General features: G+C 32.5%; 1 long non-coding RNA gene across 1 annotated transcript in view; it reads left to right on the top strand.

Annotated features, from left to right (window-relative positions):
• Positions 1-478: 478 nt before the first annotated feature.
• Positions 479-22,069, top strand: part of LOC146996816 (uncharacterized) — a 143,409-nt gene continuing 121,818 nt past the window's right edge. Inside the window, exon 1 of the long non-coding RNA XR_015041695.1 lies at positions 479-843. This is a non-coding gene — a long non-coding RNA (uncharacterized LOC146996816). The remainder of the gene's footprint in view (positions 844-22,069) is intronic.

Raw genomic sequence — 22,069 nt, 5'->3', positions numbered from 1 at the left:
AAAACCGTGTAATTAATATTTTGTTATCATTCTTGTTTTAAAAGAGATGAAGCAACTACAGCAGTTGTCTTCGACCTATGTTCCGCGGAATCTCGGGGCTCCATGAAACTTCGCTAGGAGTTCCGTAAGTTAAAATAAAAATTCGAAAAAATTTCTGAATCGAATCACGTCAATTATAAAGTTAAAAGTTAAAATAATGAAATATTTTTAAGAGTTCTATTATTATTTGATTACAAACAGCAATGTTATTGAATATAAAGATTTTCTTTTCGTTTCTCACAAAGTACAATGATACCTCGTATACGTCTGCTTTGAAAGACGCCCAGCTTGATATGTGTCCTGTTCAGACGGGAAAATTTTTATTTGATATTGTTTGGAATACAACTTGAGTTTGAAGAGTCATAACTGCGCGCACTATTCTTATTTATCTTTTTTGAGACAACGTTGTGACTGCCCACGAGTATCAGAACGCCTGCTGCAAGTAGTCAGTAAACAACCCAAGCTACAACTGATTTTAAGTGATTTTGTGTTTTTTCGCTTAAAATGTTTTTAGAAAAGTTAATGAGAAGAATTAATCAAACAAAAAATTATTAAGATCACTATGGAGGTGAAAAAAAAAAAAGATTGTTGAAAAGTATGATAATGACATCCGTCTCCAGGACTCAGCTATTACATGCCGTATGCAGAGTACAATGATGTCTACGACTGTGAAAAACAGAGACGCTATTAATTCGGCTAACGTTACTAAGGGGGGAGAGGAATTGATTACTAAATATCAGAGACATTAGAGCCCGTTTTTGATTTGGATAGCAGAAAAATCCTTAAGAATAATATCACGTGCAGGTAGGTCTTCACTTATGTACAGTATATATTTCACCTACTGTATTCGTGTTATTACAATGCTTAGTACTAGAATAATAATAGGATTTTTTTTTTATAAGAACGTATTAATTATATCCCCTTCATTCCTTACTGGAAATGTTCGTCCAAAGATTTGGAACTGATTAAATGACGTAACTGAGGTAGCAGTGTATATGCAGTATTTATATATTTCCAATACATTTTTAACATGTATTTTTTTGCAAATATTAAGGGTAAACAACAATAACAATAAAATAAGGGTGCAGCTTGATGTGTTCCTTCAGTCGATAAAAGTTTGACGACTACTGACCTAAAGATAACGTCATTTTCTTCAGAAACAATAGTTACTTGCGATAAAGCATAACAGTTTAACATTTTATATATTATCTTGGCAGTGTCATCTGAAGCCTATCCAGCTGGTAATTAGGAAGCTATCATATTATATAAAACTTTCGCAGCATCGTTATCCTGTAACTGTTTACTGAGTTTATGAGAAACCATAAGCTCTTCCTTTGTGCACTCTTGTTTTGTTCGTTCTTCCTTTGTGCGAGATTCTTTTCTAATACCTACATAGCATCTCGCAGTTTTATTTGAATAAATATGAATTTAAACGTTTATAGTATGAAAATTTACTCAAATTATTCATTTATTTATTATTTATGTAATAATTAATTGTAGAATTATTAATTGTAATAATTAATTGTAAAAATTAGTTATTACAAAAAATCATTTGATGTAACAAATAATTTATTTCAGTGATCACTTTGAGTGGAATTGATTTTTAAAACAAGTATTTCAAGTAAATAACAACGACAATAGTAATTATAGGAATTACTATTGTCGTAGAAATTACCGTTACTGTTTTTTTCCATATTTGCTTATTTATTTATTTATAAAGAGATGTTTAAGACACTTTTGATTTCTTTTATATTTTTATAAAGAAATAAAAACTGAAAAAATTCAGAATGAAGTTACATGATAATTACTTATCGATTTTCTAAAGGCAGATTTTGGAATGTGCAATTTAAAGCATTTTTTTTGTCCTTACGGCGCGCTCTTCGAGGTGTAACTGGAAGTACACCAGGTTGCTAATCGAGAGGTCCAGAATTCCAATCCTGATAAGAAAACGTTGATTTTTCATGTTTCTTGCTCCGAAGCAAACCTAACTAATGTACAAGAGGTGCCCGAACACAAATTTGGTGGATGATAACTCGGATTTGGTAACAAGGTTTCCTCCTCAGTTGCTTTTTAAAAATATAAGACATAAATATATTTTTAAAAACATAAGAAAATATAAGGCATTTTCTTCTTCCTTACCACGGGCCTTCGAGTTATAATTGGAAGCACGCTAGGCTAGCAATAGAGAGGTCCGAAACTCGGCATGGCTAACTGTTCGGCTAAAGGGCACATGGCTAATTGTTCAGTGTTTTTTGCATCGAAATAAACCTAATGACTTTACACGATACAAATGAATTCTTTATTGATGGAACGTGCTTGAACTGGTATGGATATTATCAAACAAAAACGTGCAGAGGAGAACTATGTTATACTTTCATATTCTGGACCCGATCAAGCCAGAATAGGGCAGCCAGACATGAATTGGCTATTCATAGTGCTATTTCAAAGGCCATGAGTGCTCAATTTTTGTCTTATTATAACGAAAAGAAGGGATTGAAGGAAATTTCAAAATAATTGCGGACTCTTGAAAATCTGAAGCTTAAGCGATAATTAGGTTGTGTTAAAAATTTTTGATCTAATGAAACGACTCTAAGATAAAAATAATAAAAATAAAACTGTAACTGTAAATGAGTTCGGCGGCAAAGATCGTAATAAAATTTTTTATTTTCGTGAGATTTCCTTTTTCAGTTACTCATGCGAATACTATGGAATACATAACTGAAATCCCTCTTGTTGGGAATATGACTTTCTTTTTTAATAAAATTAGTAATTTGGATGCTTATTATTCATGTTACTGCTTGTTAGACTTGAGAAAATATCCGATTTTTCTATTAATTGATTTTAATATTTATTTATTATCAGTTATTTTAAAATAGAATAACAACTAGAGATGAAATATTACATTTTCTAAGTTTAATAATATTGGCTTGTAAAACAACTATGCATGATTTTAGACTTATATAAAGTTTGTCAAAGAAGTATTACTGCTTCTTAAAATTCTTTTTTTTTTTTTTTTTTTCAGGATATGATTCAAATACATAACAAGTTATTTACTTTTCTAAAATAAATAACTTCAAGGAAGGGTTAAAAATTTGGTATTGCTTTGTTATTTTAAAAACAATACACTACGTAAATCCACATATTTTCATGATACAAATAACACATTAAAATATTATGCATTTTTTTATTTGTAAATTATTAACATATTACATGCGATTTCAGTTTTTTAAATAACTTTTTGATAAAGGGATGGACAGTGTGTTTTAGGAAGTTAATTAAACTAAGCCAATGTTTATGACGTACATAACCTGTTGCAATACACAGTCTCTTACTAATTACACTAATGATACAAATGTTAATATTTCAAGAAATATGCTTACTACAAAAATATAGCAGTACTACACACACTGGCCAATAAATTAGAAACCCAAGATCAATACTTTATTGAATCACCTTTTGCACGGATAACTGCTCCGATTCGTTTGGGCATCGAGTGGGCATGCTTCTGGAGTGCATTTACGTCCAGAGAATACCATGAATTGGCTATTCAACTTTTTAGATCTTGTAAATTAGATGGAAAAGAAGAATGCTGTTGGATGTGTCTTCTCCCCATATCCCAGACATTTTCTATGGGGTTAAGATGCGGGCTATGTGGTGGCCAGGAAAGGTGTTGGAAATCAGACTGATGTTCATCGAACCAATTATAAACACATCTGGAACGATGGCATAGTTGCATTATCGTCCATCAAGTATCCGGTCGCCATCAGGGTAAAAATGCAATATTGCCCAGGGGTGCACTTGATCTGCCAGTATATCTAGGTATCTCATAGGTGTTTGTTTATCCTCGAGGAACACCAGGGCACCACGTCCATGCCAGCAGAACATGCCCCATATCATGATATTCCCACAAAAATGTGAGTAAGGCAAGATGGATTTATGATTTCATCGTGTTCTGGCCAAATTCGACGTCTTCCATCAATGCAAAATAAGGTGTAGCTTGATTCAGCCGAACACATTACCATTTCCAATTCTCAGATGTCCAGTGTCTTTTTTTCCGAAACCAATGCAAACGAATTCTTGCATGTTGGGCAGAAATGAGTGGTTTTTTCTCACAGGCACCCGACGATTTCTATCTTCTGCAATTGTCTGCGTATGGTTAGAACTGAAATCTGTTGGGAAGAGCCTTGGTTGACGATCTGTGTCAAATCAAGCACAGTAGAGTCCCTGTTCTGTCGTACAATTCGTCGGAGACGCCGCCGATCACTCCCTTTGAACAATTTGAACTTTGATCTCTCACTGTGCTCGAACCGCAGTTACTTCTTCACGAGGACTGTGGGTTTTGAATCCAACTTTTGAAAACCTTTGATATGGCTGCTTTTGAAAACCCAGTGAGATTTGCTGTCTTCGAAATCGAGACTCCTGCTAAACGGGCATTAACAATAAGCCTTTTTTCCCAAATAGTGAAAGATCTGTCGTTTTCCCCGTTTCATGGGTTCTTGTCGAAATCATAATGGATTTCCTGTGACTTAATACCTTTAAGAACATCTTGGATTTTACGCTTTCCCATAAGTAAAGTTTTAAATTTTTCATTTCCTTCCATATTCGTACATAGCAGTACAGAAACTTTGCTTGCATCTAAAGATATTTTTAATATTAACATTCTGCGTGGCATTGACAAAATATGCCAAGTTTTTTGGCGTTGAAGATATCTTTTGGCTTGTACATTTCCATAATTTCTTTTAATAATAGATTTTTGCATATAACACAGTTATCTTCATTAACATCCTTGCTTTCGCCACATGTAATATTTGTAATACTCCATGTCTTTTTGTGAATTTCTCCATCCACCCACGGCTCGCAAGAAATTTACTTTGTCAAACGCTTTGGCAAACTCCTTAGCTTGGCACATCAGCGGGCCGAACGGTAAAAGCCGCTGAACACTGGTAGTTCGATCCGAGGCTCGAGTTCTGGCGAACGGGATGGCTGCATGGGCATTTTCGTGGTTTTCTCCTTGCGTAACATGGATACGAGCCAGTTTCTCTTAAAGAGGCCTCCACTGAGTATCCCTCTTTTTCCATATAGTGCCTAAGGGTGGAGTTCATAAAAAGTTTAAAAAAAAAGTAGCTTTTTCCAGCATTTAACATTTTAACTTTGGTTCATCAACGCCTTCATAACCTTACGTTTAGCATTTGAATTAGCGGAATCAAAACTTGACGATATTTTGTCCCGATATTTCAGGATTGTCGATAAACTATTTGTAAAATATCGAATTTATAAAACAATGGCTTTATTTTTAACACTTGTCCACTTCGGTGAGAATCAGCATTTTGTCTTTAAGTGAAAAATAGGGAAGTTCGTTTTGACATTTCTATCATTCAATATACAACTAACATTCGAAAAAAAAATCTCGAAAAACAATTTATCCAAAAACTTCATTAAATAGAGTATGTATTTCCCTATTTAAAGTTTTTTTATGTAAGGAAATTCACATCTCCGGCAGATTCTCATAAGAAACTTCGTTAAACATAGGAATTTGTAAAATAGAGTGTTCGTTAAATAGAAGTTTGACTGTAATGACAAATCACTAAGAAGTACAGACTTTTAAGATGATTTACTTAGTCATTCTGATGAGAAACTCACTTTTATGATATTGAAGATTATGTTGATTTTATACATTGTCAGTTGGTAAGAATATATTCTCATGATATTTATCTGGGAAGATTTTACTGCCAACCTAAAATAATAACACATAGTCGAGAATTTCGTAAAATATAAATTGATAAAATTAAATAGGAGTTTAGAATCTTAAAAAAAAAGGGGGGGGAAGCTGAAGACATTTTCTTCACTAATAGGGGTATTAACCTTAAGCATGAAGTATGGTTTGCAATTCCAGAAACGCAGTACAACGTCCAGTAAGCAAGCATAAAAAACAATGAAAACCTACCGCACCACGTGTGTGTATGGAAATAATAATCAAAAATCAAGTACTTTAGCGAGTGCGCCAACTCTCAGGGTGGTCTAATTGCTGAGTTTGATGTAATCGTCTACCCTTTCATTAAACGATGGGAAAAGCTCTGTTTACTACCTTTGACCCACACTTACTTCTTAAAATGAAAAGTAGAGGTTTTAGTTTTGCTATTTAAGTTATTTACCTTTTTTTTTTTTTTTTTACTTTTTATACGACCAAAACACTCTCAAAGTTTTTGAAAAGTATTAGGTTTTTGAAAAGTTGAATTTCTTAATGTGAGCTCTACGATTATTGATTCGAAAGTTAAGATCGTTTATAGTTTGTCCTATATATTTAATATTTCAGGTGCTGCAGATAATCATGTAAATACAGTTAAATGTTTTTCATAGAAACTGTTGTTTGGTGTTGCCTGTAGTAGGCATGGCGTTAAATTTGCATGTTTGTCATCTAGTGGCATTACATTTAATGAATTCAATTTGAGAGATAGAGATTTTGAAAAGAGTTAAAAGTAAGGAGGCTGCTAACATTCAGTACAGTAAAGTTTTTGTAGAAAAACTTTTAAACTTAAAAATAAGAAGCGGAGATAATATGGGGGGGGGTAATAAAATAAAATTAATTAAAAAAGATAAATAGTGCTAATAGCTGTATTTAGCATATTAAATACTGACTGATCTAAAATTCATTGAATTCGAAAACAAGTTTTTCTTATACTTGCGCAATAGCTGCAAAGTAAGATAATAATAATTCATTTACTAAAGAAATATTGATTATATTATCTGCTAATATAAATTTAGTAGAATGTATCAAAAAGAGGGAACTCATATGTAGGAAGTTTAATGCCGAAATTTGTGTTTTAAAGGAGCTTGAATGTAAATCATGAAAAAAAAAAAAAACTTTCTAAGAGGACTTGAATTTAAATCTTGAATAACAAAATTTCAAACTTTGAAAAAGAAATTTAAAAAAAAAAAAACAAGTAATTATAGCTATTGATCGGAAATTAGTTGACCTTTCAAGGGAAATAAACACACTCCCGTTCAACGGACTTTTTCTGAAATGACATGCCAAGTTTTTTTCCACATTTTGATTCTACGACTCAAATTATGCCAAACTGCCAAGTTTTGTAAAAATCGCACGAGCAGTTTTGCACGAACAAAAATGCGCCAAGATAAATATTTTAATTTCTCCGTAAATTTGGCACCAAATTTGACAAAATTTAACGTTTAGGCATAATTTGAGTTGTAGAATCGAAATATGGAAAAAAAAATTGGCATGTCATTTCAGAAAATGTTCTACCTTTGTGTCAAAATACCTATGTTAGATTAATGCTATATATAAATATAATATATATCCTAAGTCGAGCTTTGAAGACATGAAAAACGCAGTTTGAATTTCGTCAATCGGCCCGGTAGAATATGAAATATAGAACTGTATCCCTTTTTTTTTTTTTTGCGCAGTATACATCCAAGACTTCAGATAACCCACAGAAAGTGGGCGCATACTGAAGATTCTGCAGAACGAGCTGGTCGTGGAACGTCCTATTTTTAGAAATCATTCGACAAGAAACATTTGTGGATGTGCAATTATGGTTTCTCAGACAGTTTGCGACATTGCCGTATCTTTCAGGCAATAATCATAATCAGTCAAGATCTGCACTATTGACAGGGTATGCTACAGAATATCCCACTCGAAAGAGAAAAGTGTAATAAAAATCTTATAAGAAGGGGAAATGAAATCAAGTTTTACACTGATGTACATTTATGTTTGAGAAATGAAAGTGAATAACAAGAGGGGTTAGAAGTGATCTACCGTCACCGGTACACGGCACTGCATGCTCGTGTATGTTGCTGCCACAGTATTGGCGTCACCGCCTGAATCTCACGGCAGATGTTCTGGCGTAACTCGTCAATGGTGCGTGGTTTGGGATTGTATGCATTGCCGTTAATGCGACCCCATAGAAAAACATCAAAAGGGATCAAGTTTAGAAAAATGATTCTACCGCAGTCTGTACTAGGTAGAAACGTGTGGCATGTTGCCCCATTTTGCCGGTACTAACCAAGTGTTAGCTACTCATCATCCAACTGGTTCACAAATTCATGAAACAGTGTTTGGCACACTTCACTGGTGACAGTAGTATCAAACAATTGTCTCGATGAAGCTGCGCTGTGATAATGCACAGAACATAACCGTCTTCTGTGAATTAAGGGATTCGTCTGATTTGGGTGACTGTGTCACTACTCCATAAATGTGTGTTTTGTTAGTTTTCTTATCCTGACAAGTGGAACCACGCTTCATCACTATACCACGTATACTCTGGCAGCAACATATACGAAAATGCAGCGCCGTATTGAACTGTATATACAGGCACAGGGAGATCACTTCCAGCACCTCTTGTAATATACTTTCATTTCTCAAATATAAAGTTATGTCGTGTAAAAATTTGATTTCCTGTTGTTATAAAACTTTTATCACACTTTTCCCGGAGTCTCTTTCGAGTGGGAATCCTGTACTAGAGGGGGGGGGAAAGAAGGGAAAAGAAACACTGTTATTATAAATTTGTAAATGTTACTGTTATTATAAATGTATAATAATAACAGTATATTCTACTGTTATTATACATGTGTAAACGTACTACATCTACTGTTGTAAATGCATATCTACAGTTGTAATGTATCTACTATTATGTAAACTAAAAAATCTCAGTTTGATTTCAATCTCAATATCGTCAGATTCCCGTGCCCTGCCCTCTAGACACGTGTGGTATAGGAATACTGTAATTGCTTGACATATTATTGGGATCACCATTAATGTTTCGTAAGTTGATCTTCCTCCTATTACTATGAGCGAGGAATTGCAAATACCAAAAGTTGTGTCTGTGGAGGCATTGGTAAACCAGACCATTACTTGACAGTGGCATGTGCAGCTTCCGGAACAGGCAATTTCTCATAAGCCTTATCTGATCACACAGCCAGCATTTCGCATCAAAATATGCAAGATAATTCAGAAACTGGAGGAATTGGGAACAGATTTGTGAAGTGTGGAATAGTTCCCTGTCAATCTCTCTCTCTTTTTTTACTGTATATATTATGAAACATGTATGTATTATGGCCCACTGTATATATTATGAAACACGTATGTATTATCACCAATGAAAATTATTATGAACTATGTATGTATTATGTAACTGGCTCAATATATTATGAACTATGTAAGCACGTATTATGAAAGAGCTATGTATTATGAACTATGTAAGCACGTATTATGAAAGAGCTATGTATTATGAACTATTTGTATATAAGCATGTACTATGAACTATGTAACTATGTAAGCATATATTATGAGCTATGTAACTATAAGCATATATTATGAACTATGTAAGCATGTATACAGGATCAATGTATGCCCTTATAGGGCCCATGAGGTGTTGCCCCGGATAGTTGCGGAACCTGGATTAGACCCGAATAGTCTAAGTAAGCTGCACGGGTGTCCAGATTCTGCTCTCAACTGTCAACTGTACGTGAGATAAAAAAAAAAAAAAAAAAAAAAAAAGCTTTCATGCTGCTTCATAAAAATGAATCGGCTACCAAACGTGCTTAATGCTCAGGGAGAGTGTTGGCGAAATAGTTTTCGATGTCTACCGTAGTTCAAATGGAGAACGTTAGAAATTTACTAAAACATGATAAAATTTCAGTATAGGTTTTCAAGATTGTGAATAACATGCTACCGGCATTCTTTTTCAATAGAGTCTGTTTATTAGAAATGCGCAAAAGATTTCGAAAATTAATTATGCTTAACGCATCTGCATGTTTACCGCATTTGAAGACACGTGCCCTTTTAGTGGAAAATGCTGACTATTTGCCGACATTTAAATTTTGAAATCTAGATTTAAATATTCGAAACTGAGCAAATAATTAATTAACAGCCAATCCATTGCAATAAGCCGATCAACGCGGTAAAGTCTCTCTATTTCCTTTCAAACAATCTCTTTGTAAATAATTTTAAAAGATTTTGTAGAATTTAATTATCGATGCTTTGTTATTTTCATAATTCGATAGCAATATTTAAATATAATACGAAATTCAGAAAACTTAGGTTTCAGTATGTGTGCATACCTATACATACTTAAAATAAATCGTGCAATAGCAAATTTATAAAGTGAGGCCTCAAATTTACAACGGAAACTTTCTTAGCTTGTTCGGAAAGATAAAAATAAAATTCCTTCTTTTAACACAGAAGAATAAGCATTTTTTTGTTCTTCCCTAAAAGTAGAATCGAGCTTCGTACGCACTCGGTGGATGATTCTAAAAGAATTACCGCTTTTTTTAGGGTAATTAATAATAGCTGATCCATTTTATCGAATACTGAATTCATTCGCTCTCTCAGAAAGTGAATAGGTTCATTGAATCATTTCGGGAACGACTAGCACATCTCTAATTCGCACATTTCTATTCCCGTTTTCTGTCACCGCATTCAGAAAGTCACGCAAATTTCAGTTATTCCAGCAAGAATTATATTTGTTAATTTGCTAGCAATGATTAGAGAGACTGTTTTCAGTCTCAACAATTTGATCGTTGTAGGAGATTTTCTCTTTTTGCACCGTCACTGTGAGTTTATAGAAACGGATAAACAACTAATATATATATATATATATATATTAACCTAAAAAGGCTAGTAGTCTCAAAACATGAATTTTGTGTTGATTTACTTTTCATTACAGCCTGTTGCCGTAAGATATTTCAAGTTCAATCTATCTATTATTGATTAACAAGCTATTTAAAAGCAATAGATGTAGTTCCTAAGAATATTATTTTTTTACTTTTCACTAACTGTATATTCATCTAGTATCCTATAACTTGTTTCGCTCTTCCACATAGGCCATCTTTATTGATAAACCACATTATTAAACTTTTGAGCGAGCTTTTGAGAACGACTGTTAAAATATAAATCCTTTCAGATTTTTTTAAACTAAATTTGTTCTGTAAGTCATTGTTAATTTAATGGAGATAATTCATGGAAACATAGAGCGCAGTCTGAGCTATCTTCAGTTTCTCAGTCTTAGCTACCTTCAATTTTCAAGAGATTGCTCCAAAAAATTTAAATTGTAACTGCACACTGCAGGACTTTGGCAACCACTTAGAGATGACTTGCAGTTTTTTTCTTAGTATGTTTAAAAAATTTTGTCTGTGCATTCTAGAATTTTACAAAAACTGATGCAGTTATTGAAAGAAAGCATATTAAAATAGACTTTTCATTTGATATCACACTTTTCGGACGAAAATAATAGTATGAGGGAAAGAGGGAAGAGTGTGTTAGGAATTCATTTAGAAATACGTTTTTCTTTCATAGTTTACGCAATGACCTAGACCTGAATTTTGCAAAGTTATGCGCTAGCATTTGTCAGCAGCATTTATCTTAGCCGCGCAACTGCTGCAAACGTAAAGGAAAGGATTTTGTTTCTAGTTATAGTGATATTTGTTCACGGTTCTATTTGCATATAAAGCAACTATATTGCGTATCATTTTTAGAACGTAGCTGTGCTAAATCTGCGAAAGTCACTTTAGTTAGCTGATTTACGAATTTTGATTTTCAAAATTCTTAGATTGTTGGCATTTGGTCACTAAAGTTACATTTTTCATTGAACAGAAAAGATTATGTAAAAGTTGAGTTTAATGGGATGCAGATTTCAGCGAATTTTGGGGCTTGGAAATGTTAAAATTAATTTGCACATTTTTATAACTGTTTGATGAGTGTAATTAATGAATACATGATAAAAAGAACTGTGAGAAAGTCTGAATTTCAAAAGAACTAACAACCCTATATTCTTATTTGGTATTCTTACTTCCCAACACTATATTATTACATGGTATTCTTATTATTGTAGAAGGAGTTCCTGAGAACTTCAAGCAAGAAAAGAGGATAGGTTACTTCTTAATCGATAACAAAATAAAAGATTACAAAAATCTAAGATTACTAACCATCACTTTTTACTTCTTTGTGCGAAGTAAGGAAATAATACAATCACGAAAAATTTCGAGTATCATATTTCAAAGAACATATCAATTTTGACCGCTCATGAATATATTTGAAGGATGTTTTTGCGTGACATCTGTACGTACGGACAGAATGCATGTAATTTGTAATGTACGTTATGTATTTTTGCACTGCCGCGTGCAAAAATAGTGAAAAAAAAAACGAGAACTGAATTAACACTATGAGAAATATATCTCTAATGAAATTCACGGAAATTAATTTAAATGAAATGAAGGAAAAAATAGGCTGTACAAGGAAGTCATGTGATGTCGACATCTGAAATTTTTAATGAATACCGGGAATTATATATTCTTAAATATGCCAAAATGATAAATCAGCAAAATATGCCAATCTTTAGATACGAGAAAAAGTGTTTTAGAAACCTGATACTTAAGTAAAAAATCAAGTTATAACATTTACATTATCAATTTTCCTTGTGAATTTTAGAATGAGCATTTATATGTCTTCGCGCAGAGCAAAGCATTGAAAGTAATCTATAATCTATAGAGTGGAGCATAATTATTATTATGGCTTAGCTAGAAATAGCTTTTTTCTTGTTTTTGTAATTTTTTTCTTTTCTTTTCAGGACTGTGTAGACAACATTTTGAGATTTTATGATCTAAAGGTTCAGCACCAAGTAAAGAACAAACAATTTACTTTGAAAATCAATACTTTATTATTTTCATGCAACGGGCATACTCCAGTTTGTTTAATGTTCAAAAAAACGTGCTCCAATAAGCTACTAATTGATTCAACATTTTAAACGATAAAAAAATTAGTTCTCGTAACTGAAATTTTTGGCAGTTGCATAATACCACAATTTTTGCATTTTAATTGGTCATCGCAGTTGTTAGATCTAATGTTTGCAATGTTTTTCTGTAAGGCTACTTGCAGGGAAGATGTAACAAACAAATTATGAACCCTACGAATTGCCGCCATTTACCAGATGTTACGTTTAAAATATAAACATATTTCCATAAATTGTAATCAGTGTTAGAATAAAAAATTTTATAAGGCAAAAATAAATAATAATATCGGGAAAAATAAATATTGTTAGAAGAAAAAATATCATTAATTATTTAAATTTTAACGTTAATTACGCGCAATTCTACAGAAAGCGCATTTAATTAAAACAGGAAAAATTTAAATTTGAAGTGATTTTACTGGTGTTAAATATATTTAAACTGTTCTGAAAATTATGTGCTGTATTATATCTTTATTTTTGTGACAATTGTTCTTATACACAAGTCTGACAATGATGCTCTTTTGATTAAACGCCATTTAAAGTCTGACCTTAAAATGCCCTGTGCTTCATATCTATTTCCTGAGGAGGTAGAGTTACCGTTTAAATCGCTGTTTCTTAGGGTGATTTCCTTAAAAAAAGTCTTTTGCAGTAAAAGATAACGACTTTCGTTTCACGTTAAGGCATCAGTAATTCTGGACACTGGGCATGGGCACGCGCATCCGCTGCCGCTCTCGAACATCCGGCATTGACCATCAAAGAGGGCGTTATGCAGCTGCATGAAGCTTCTTCTTCCAGGTACTGAAAATTGGGTGGTTCTATTCTAGTTTTATCAGATTAAATGCTCTGAATGCTAAATTTAAGCTAAATTTATACATTTGTGGGTACCTAGTTAGAACGAAATCGAAACTATTATTGGCTTTGAAACGAAACATTGTCACTGCATTAAAGTCCTAATGCAGAATTTCTGTCGTTTGTTTATAGGTTAATATATAAAAAAAATTCATCTCAATTCCTTTGATATTTTCTAACTTGATAATGTAATTCTTTCCTTTCCCCTCAAAGAAATTATCTGTAACTTACTGTAATTTAAGTCTTTTGATATCGGATTATAGACTTATTTACTCATAAATTAAAAGGCTTTAAGGACTAGAAAAGTCGTCAAATATTTAAATAAAAATTTAGAAAAACACAAAAATAAGAGAATATTTAAAATTTACTGATTAAATCAGGATATAAAATTCATTTTTCGAGTAATTACTCAACTAATATTGTAGAGGCATTAGGTTATTTTGAAACCAGGAGACTTGAAAACTGAGCAATGCCCTCACCGGGATTCGAACCACGGACCTCTCGAATTCGCGTCGAACGTGCTGACCACTACTCTACAAAGGCATGCTAAGAAGGCGGGAGAAATACCTTATAATATAACTAGGAAAAAGAGTAATTCCCAATAGCAGTTATTAGACTATATTATATCTTATACGACTGAATAAGCGAAATGCCACTGAAAGACAGGGAAATAGCATTAAAGTGATTGAATATTCTAAGTGTGTTATATCCCAGAAGAGAGGATGGACAATGAAATTAATCCATCATTCTCAAATGAAAAATACAAACAGATATAGATGAAGATCGTTAGGTCATCATAGCAGCTAAAAATTGATATTCGTAACTCTTTTGCTTAAAAACACATTTCTTTCTTGTGAAAGCACAATAATGTCATTTTCTCAGATCGCAGAAGATTCCATCAAAGAATCTTTACGTTAATTACCATCTTTTTGTATGCTCTAATATTCTTTTCAAGGGGAAAAACAACATAGTATTTTGACTAGGAACAAATAACCGCTCAACGAAATTTGAAAACTGAGCAGATGCAATTTAAAACGAATGATGATTATTTTAAGGACCGGACATCTAATTGCTGCAAAGCCAAGAATGAGAAATTAAATTTTCCTTGGCAGGACATTTCGCAACTTGTCAATCTAACAAATTATCTATTTACATACAAATCTGGGATTTTTTTCTTATATCCATAATTTCTCTATTTGAATTCCAGCACTTTCTCTCTCCGGTGACATTCTGTGATCAAGCGAGAAGAATATGATCTTATAATTAATCGATAGCTGCTTTATCTTTCAAGCAAAATTAATTCTGTCTTAAAGTAGAGAGAGAGAGAGAAAGAGAAAGAAGATTTGTGCCAGACCTACTTTATCTTTTGAGACTTACATTCTGTTTGGCAGCACTCTCAAAGAAAGCACCAATTTCATTCGGGTAAAATACCTCTTGCATCTGGTAATACTCAAATTCGCTAAGTCAGTAGGCGTTTCCTAAAAGTCTTAGGCATGTTATTGTTTTAATAGTTATTTTGAGATTTTTAAGCGTATCTGCTTATCTTGGAGTTAATGAAACCAAGTACAGCTGCTATAAAGGAACTATTAATTACACACTTCTCATGCTCCTTTGTACATTCCAGAAAAGGATTAAATATATTTTTTGGCTTCCTTTAAAACTGTTATTACATTTATTAAATTACGTTGTTAATGCTGTCTCTGAAGTTAAGTATTAGAAATGCCAATGTTTTCGGCTGTTCATATTCGATTGTACAGTATTATTTCTCAACCTGTGGTACGCGTATCTCTGGTGGTACGTAAGATAAAAATAGGTGGTATGCAAAGAAACAAAGTATTTTTAACTATTAAATTCAAAACTCTCGTGAAGAAAAAGAACAATTGATAAATATTTCCTTGATCAAACTCTATATGAAGATTTCAAAAATAACACGCTTGTTGACTTTTGGTTGAACAGAAAAAAGAATTTAAAAGCATTTGAAATAAAGTTATTAAATTTTTATTGCCTTTTTGCACGACCTATTTGCGTGAACAAGAATTTTCTTCCATATTATATTTGAAAAATAAATACAGAATAAAATTAAAAGTAGATCCTAATTTACGGTTAAACTAAGTGAAATAAGACCTTACATAAACAAATTGATCTCTCTTAAACAGGCCTAGATTTCGCAGCAAATTTTAGAGTTAAGGTATTATAACTTAAATTTTAATAATTAAAATGGTAACCTATTTTTAAACTGATATTTTTTTATGTGTGCATATTTGAACAAATAGCCAAAAAGTTGTGCAAATGGCAAAACACTTTTTTAAAAAATATTTCTATACAGGAGCTGAAAAATAATTATTGTAAAAATGTAGTGGTGGTACTATAAATTTACAATTTTTGGTTAGGTGGTACGTGTTAATCAAAAGGTTGAAAACCGCTGCTCTATTTCAATAGTTGGTTTGACTTTAATAAGTGTTATAACTATGGTTTTATTCTTTTCTAATTCACAGTACCAAACTTTTAAAGCGGTTTTCATAAATATCACTGCAAACTTGTTAAAAATTATTAAAAACATTTTGTTGCTGAAATGTTTCTTATCTAAGAAAACTCGTAAACAGAGAATTTCTGAACTTATTATACGAAATTTCAAAATGGAAAAGAAATTGCTTCAGAAATAATATTATCAAGTACAAATTATTTATAAATACCTTTCTGTTACTTCCTAGGTTTCAGAGAATGATTGCGCATTTAAAATGATTTCGCGTGTTTATTCAATCTGAGTCAAAGACAGAAAACGAAGAAATCTTGCACATCGAAATTTCTTCCTCAAATTCAGTAAATGATATCTAGACATTCGCCAACGAAGTTCTTACTTAGCTTGAGCCAACCTTTTTTAACATACTCATTTTACCTTAAACGCCGCTAATCGTAAGTCTGAAAGCATACTAATTATTAGTCTAAAATAAATATGCGAGCTAATTTCATTTATGGATTAGACCCTCATATTCCTTTACCTGAATTTTTTTTTTCTGATGAGATGTTAAACAACAAATAAGTTAACTACATTTGAAGGGTTTGAAAACTTATTATTATTATTTACTTACTTTTATTGATCATCACACAGGAAAATCTATGCAGATATACGTACAGACTAATAACCAAAAGTAAGTTTTTCTTTTAGTTCTCATTCATTTTATTCCTTGTTTTTTTAAATCTGTATTTTCCAACGGGACTAGAACAGAGTTTCTACTATTGATTGTTTAGAGATACAGGTTTTTCATTATGTATCAGAATCAAGCGTTTTTTTTTAAACTATTCAGTTATCGACAAGTTTAAGGTACTTCATTGCTGAAGAGATGGAGAGACAGGGATTATGATAAAATAAGGGTAGCATTCCTAAGGCAAGCAACCGCTGAAGAGCAGTTGTGCGGTACGTGATTTGAATCCCGGCAAAAAGGCTGGCTGCATGGGCGTTTTCGTGGTTTCTCCCACGTATAACTTGTATATGAGTCAGTTTTCCCTTAAAAAGTCTTCCATGATGGCATTCCCTCTTAGGCAAATATCCCTAGATTGCTTTGCCATAATCAAATAGGCCAGGCCCTAAGACGATCAATCACGGTGCCGTATGATTTTGGGCTCTTGTGAAGGTGATTGCCGTACAGACTATTGATGATGTTCAGTATCTTTATGTAATTGCATTCTTAGAAGTACTGCGCACTTTCAGAGGTGGCTATCGTAAGAGGTTTAGCTATATTTTCGTGTCGTAATTATGTTTCTCCTTTACTTATGAAAGCACTTCTAATTTTAATCTAACAAACATAATTAATATTTCTGAAACAACAAATAAGTTAACTACATTTGAAAAGTTTGAAAACTTATAATTATTATTTACTTACTTTTATTGATCAACGCACAGGAAAATCTATGCACGTGCAGACTAATAACAAAAAGTATGTTTATTTTTAGTTCTCATTCAATTTACTCCCTTTTTTAAATCTATATTTTAACTAACGGGACTAGAACAGAGTTTGTTTACATCCGACAAAAAAAAAAAAAAAAAAAAAAAAAAAAAAAAAAAAATTCAGCGTGGCAACAACTTATCAATCAGGGAAATAAGGTTTCTATTATTGGGAAGAGATAGAAAATAACGAAATACTTTTATTATCGAACTGGAACATCGTTCACTTCCAGCGCGCCTTGCTTTTGCAAAGAAAGTAAACACTGAAAAGTTTATAAGGAAACATAACGAGTTTAACAGGCAATGTAGCGTAGCAAACATGATATATGCTGTATATTAATGCAGATGTTTCGGCATTGTATTACAATTATATTTCTCTTGAAGCGTGCATTCTGCATAAGAATTAAATCTTCCCTGTATTATGCAACATAAATAAGTACATGCGGCTTTAAGAAACAATCCGTTATTAGCAAAACATCCTATAGAATTAATGTGCATCTTATCAGTTTTGATTTAGGCTAAAATATTTCTTTAGAGTTGTTCAGCTATTCATCAATCATCAGGTTTAATGTATTTTTGTTTAAATGATATTAATCTCTCACAACGGGAAGTATAATCCTTTTTATAATATTTTCCCTAAAGGCTTAGAACCGTCCCATCAAACTGAAAACTTTCTGTTTTCTTTTTTCCCTTTCTTACAAGTAAATACAGAGATCTGAACCGCGTGTGCGTGCTCTCTTTCATAATTTCAACTGAAGTGAAAAAATAATATTTTTTAATATTTTCTGAATCTAAGTATTCTGAAAGTATTTTAATATGAGAAAATGAAAATCCCATGAATTTAATAGATGTTCTACCATCTGGAATTTATTAAAAAGATTTGCATGAAAAAGTGGATATCTATTTTATTACATCAGTGATTTCCTACTTTAAGTACGGTATTTTTAATAAACACATCTATCAGTGATCTTTAAAATATATTAAACATAAATTAAATAGATGTTGTAAATACAACCGCAGAAGTAAAACGGACACTATGTACCAGTTCAACGAACTTACATGTTATTTATTTGCTTACTTTACTTATTATTTATTTCATTAACAAAAATTTGTAATGCAAGTCTTTACTAAATTTTTATTAGTTACCCATTTTTCTTACACAGTAGTAGCCTGCAAGTAATATGCACTACAGTGTCACGTGACATCAAGAAATGCTTCACATAACACGTTATTGAAGCGGCATACGTTCGTAAGGCAAAATCTAGTTGATAAATTACGCATCGTATGACACTATCAAGATGATATATAGTAACATGTACTGTAAGCTGCCTACACATTCACAAGGTAATTTCTCTCTTTTTCGTACGCATAAACAAAGGATTCTGATGTTTTATTTTCAACAAACGATGAAGAAATAATAAAAAAATTGCATTTAAACTGTTATGCATGATGTGTAGTTTCAATAAGAAAGACAAAGCAATAGAAGTTATGCTTTCCATCAAAACATTGCAGCCACAAACAAATATCGGTTCCAATCTGCCACGTGTATATGTTTTTAAAGTTCGGAATTGCCGATGGTTGATGGCAATGGGAATTTGGGCTTGGTTTCCCTAATATTATGAATCACACTTATTTGGTGTGCGTTCTTTAACTTAGTTTATTTCTTTAATTTCTCTATTTTGGGGAGGGAGGACGAGACGAGAAGAACCAGATATACAAGAGTATAATTTTATTGTAATAAAATGGACTTCTGTTATGCAATAGCAACAACTTTATTTTTTATTCATATAAAAAAATTACTGCTCTCGGAAAAAGAATAAATAAATACAAATATATGCTCTGAAAATAAGCTGAGCTTTAGATTTTGATTCCTTTAAAATATCTACGTGCCATTCAGATGCCTTTATTTGTGCTTAATTACAGATAGCAAATAAAGCACAAAAGAAGCTAAGATTAGAAAAAGTCGCCTAAGAAAAAGAAGGTAAATGGCTCTTTTCATTTTTCCATAGAAAATATATAGTACAATTTTTGATTATTATTTTCTTTTCGATATGTCATCCGTCGTCGCCAAACTGTCCTACGAAAGGATAACTCCTCCCAGATTCCTTAGCGTTGCTATCGTTTCGTGAAAGAAAGAGAAAAAAAATTCGAGTTGAGCAGACCCGCCCTTCCTGAGTCTAACGCATTCTTCGGAAAATGCTCCCAGATGTTGCCATGTCTCTGGGTGTTTTGATTTTTTTCTTCACTCTATCTTTTGAAGATTAAAAGTCTCGGAATTGGAGTGTATTCATCCTCCGCTGCAGTTGCCATTTCTGTGTGAGATCGTCTGCCGTTTGTAACTGTTAGTAAATAGGAGGGAGTGGGAGAAATTCTGATCTTACACATATGGTATCTAAAATTTTACTTACATTGTTTCCTTTTTGTTAAATAAATCATAAGCGTTACATTTTAAGAGCTAAGATTAAACAGACTCTTTTTTTAGCTACTAACAGACGGGGTACTTTCTTTCCCATGGTAAGAACTTATATTTAAAATTGTTATACTATATGCTCAAAGTCCTAGTATTTGTGCTCAAAGTTCAAGTATTTGTGCATCTCCTTTAGAATGAATCTAGATAACTTGGTAGCATGATAGTAGGACCTATGTGGATAAAATTAACTTTGAATGTTGGCTTGTGAATTTTATCTATAGGAGGTCCAGCTGTGACTTCGATCGCAGAGGAACCGGTCGAGTGTATGATTAGTTTTCGTGGTTCCAAAAAATTTTAGATAGAAAGTCCTTCACTGAAGCCCGTTTTACCTTAGGCAGATAATCCTCGTATGATTTGCTGTATTCAAATAACCTAACCTAGCCTGTAAATAGGAAGAGTATAAGACTATTTTGAAACTACAGAAGTTGGCTCCTGTATAATACGAAAACGACTATGGGTCGTCGATTGAAAGGGTCATTATTGCCTTTAGCGGCAGCCCAAAGAAATTTAGATTCCTATTTCGGAAATGAAGTTAAACTTTTATATTAAAGACTTTGAGTGTGTTCAGCTTAATATAGAACGATTTGTGATTAGCATATAATGCGCACACAGATAAGGAAAAAATAGTACGGTATACGCAAGGCGAAGATGTGCTTATAATTCGCTTAATACTAAGAGATTTCTGAAGTAAAGGTAAGAAATACGGGGTTTTGAGAGTCTGCACACTTTATTGATGTCTTAACTGCTGTATTTTCGCACGCATTTGTATGGCATCTTATAGGATAAGGATGATTATCGCACAGGCTACAATTACAGCATACTGTTTCTGAAACTATCTTGGGGTATTGCCTTCTATTCTGAACTACTTTTTTTTTTCTAAGCCTCTTTGGCATTTTTGTTGCACATACCTATCCAATTTAATGAACATTATATGATTGCATGTAAATATATTTAAATTTTACTCAGATAAAATGAATGATCAATGTATTTAATAACTATTATTTCTTCAAAAAATTAATAATATAATAAAGAGTAAAACATTAACTCAGTTTCTTTGTAATAAAATTTACATATGCATTACGTATACATAGTACTCACACTAATATCACCAGAAATTAATATTGCATTAGTAGCAATAAATGACAGTTATTCAATGGAATACAGGAACTGAATAACACAAAGGTTAAGACTTTTCAGTCGAAGTCTCAAATCACCACGTTCTGTAATTTGTAGGCAATTTCTTTGTTTTGTCAAAATCTGATTCATAGCACTAAAGCTTTATTCCACTAGATATAATATTGAGAGCAATCTTATTACTTCCTTATACGAAGTAAAGAAAAGATTGTAATCGCAAAATATTTCGGGTATAAAATTTCAAAGAAAATATCCATTTTGAGAGCTCTTGAATCTATTGGAACAATGTTTCGGCGTCACAGCAAAACACATTTTTTTTTCGTGACATCTGTACGTACGTACGTTTGCATCTCGCATGACTCAAAAACGAGTAACCGTAGAATGGGGATTTATTGTACATGAGATTACTATAAGATATAGTTGTGCACCTCCCTTTTTCGTTGCAGTCGGCCCAACCAAGGATATATAAATATATATTGTTATGAATTTTGTATTTAGTTAGATAATTTTAGTAGAATTATAATTAAAATCGTTGTATTTCCCCGTGCAATGCAGCGTGTGACAAATTTTAAGACACAGCTATGCCGGAAAAGTAAAAATACAGGATCGCGTGCTCTTAACATTGAGTAAATGGTTATCTCGGTAATTTGTGTCAAGAATTGTATTGAAATTGAATAAATGTAATTGACCACTAAGTTACCTGTAACAGAAATTCCGTCCTCTTACTGCTTTCTAGAAATCTCGAGAAGAGAAATTACTAGAAATATCTCGCGACCAGTTGAAATCTATAAAAGGCCAGAGAGAGAGAGCGTTTTAGTTAGTTGCTTAGTTACTGTTATTACGAATAGTTTATTTCCACGTGAGCTGCGATATCAGATTAGCTTTCTCTTTAGA

The sequence above is a fragment of the Stegodyphus dumicola genome, chromosome 6, assembly GCF_044657685.1.
Source record: "Stegodyphus dumicola isolate Sdum_Otavi_A_Nest chromosome 6, ASM4465768v1".
Taxonomy (NCBI): domain Eukaryota; kingdom Metazoa; phylum Arthropoda; class Arachnida; order Araneae; family Eresidae; genus Stegodyphus; species Stegodyphus dumicola.
Note: the sequence above shows the minus strand (reverse complement) of the source record. Positions and strands in the feature narration are given on the sequence as shown.